Source organism: Crocuta crocuta, unplaced genomic scaffold (assembly GCF_008692635.1).
Source record: "Crocuta crocuta isolate KB4526 unplaced genomic scaffold, BGI_CrCroc_1.0 scaffold619, whole genome shotgun sequence".
NCBI classification, from domain to species: Eukaryota; Metazoa; Chordata; class Mammalia; order Carnivora; family Hyaenidae; genus Crocuta; species Crocuta crocuta.
This window is the reverse complement of record NW_027533395.1, coordinates 3,092,446-3,093,772: the sequence shown is the minus strand read 5'-3', so window position 1 is coordinate 3,093,772 and position 1,327 is coordinate 3,092,446. Positions and strand designations below refer to the sequence as shown.

General features: G+C 50.2%; 1 protein-coding gene across 1 annotated transcript in view; it reads left to right on the top strand.

Moving 5' to 3' along the window:
- Positions 1-1,126: 1,126 nt before the first annotated feature.
- Positions 1,127-1,327, top strand: part of STN1 (STN1 subunit of CST complex) — a 45,066-nt gene continuing 44,865 nt past the window's right edge. Inside the window, exon 1 of the mRNA XM_077748345.1 lies at positions 1,127-1,212. The gene's annotated coding sequence lies outside the window, so the exon portion shown is untranslated. The remainder of the gene's footprint in view (positions 1,213-1,327) is intronic.

Sequence of the window (1,327 nt, the reverse complement as noted above, 5' to 3'; positions counted from 1 at the left end):
ACTTGCTTCCAATCCAGGAGCATGGAATGTTTTTCCATTTCTTTTTATCTTCTCCCACTTCTTTCATAAGCTTTCTATAGTTTTGAGCATACAGATCTATGACCTCTTTGGTTAGGTTTATTCTTACGTATTTTATGGTTTTCAGTACAATTGTAAATGGGATTGATTCCTTGATTTCTCTTTCTACTGCTTCATTAATGGTGTATAGAAATGCAACTGATTTCTGTACGTTGATTTTATATCCTGTGACTTTGCTGAACTCATGTATCAGTTCTAGCAGTTTTTTGGTGGAAGTCTTTTGGGTTTTCCATATACAGTATTTTGTCCTTTGCAAAGAGTGAAAGTTGACTTCTTCCTTGATCATCTGGATGCCTTTTGTCTTTTCTCACTTTAAATTAGGACCACTGGGGACAAACACCATCAAGGTAGCTACGATTTACCAAAATCCCAGTATTTCAAAATTCTTCAGTGTACAACATTCCAGACTGTAGACTGAATAAGAGGAAAGAAGACAAAATTTATTGTCATGATCTTGTAAGGCTAGCCTTGGGCAGAGCCAAGACCTCACATTCACTCAAGGACTCAAACTTAGATACTGACATTATCTCCAATGTAAGTAGAGTCCCTGTGTGTGTGTGTGTGTGTGTGTGTGTGTGTGTGTGTGTGAGAGAGAGAGAGAAGATCACTCACCAAATGCAAATTAACATTTAAAATATGCCACAGTGTAATCCTAACCTTGGTATTTCGTTCTTTATTTGTTAATTTAATACCTCAGGAGCAAACCCCTGCCCCCCCAAACCTGTCCCAACCTTTAGGGGTCCTGACTCATCGTCCTACCACTAGCGGGAGACGGCTTGAAAGGGAGACTTGGAGTATGCGGTTCGGACAGCAGGAATTGCAGAGCCAGCTCCCACGCCTCAGAGATTTGGGTTGTGTGCTCCAGCAGAAGCCCACGAAGGCGGCGCGGATGGAGGGACCAGAGCACTACCTGAGCCAAGCTTGCGAGGCAGTCTGGTCACCTGCAGAGAGGTTGGGGCGGGGCCTCGTCGGGATGGGGCGGGGCCGCGCGCGCGGTGGGGCGGAGCCGTGGCGAAGCTCTGGCAGTCGGGAGGGAAGGCCCCGGGCGGGGAGAGGTGGGTCGGTGGAAAGCCGGGAGCTGTGTCCTGTCCCCGGGACTGCAGAGAAGAACTGGGCCCAGCGCTCCAGCACTGGGTAGGGCCTTGGCGCCCAAAGGCCTTTGAGCGCCCGGAAGGGCGGGGCCTGCGCACACCTGGAGGCAGGGGGCCGGGGGCTGGCGGCGCGGGCGGGGCGGGAGGGGCTTGGGGCG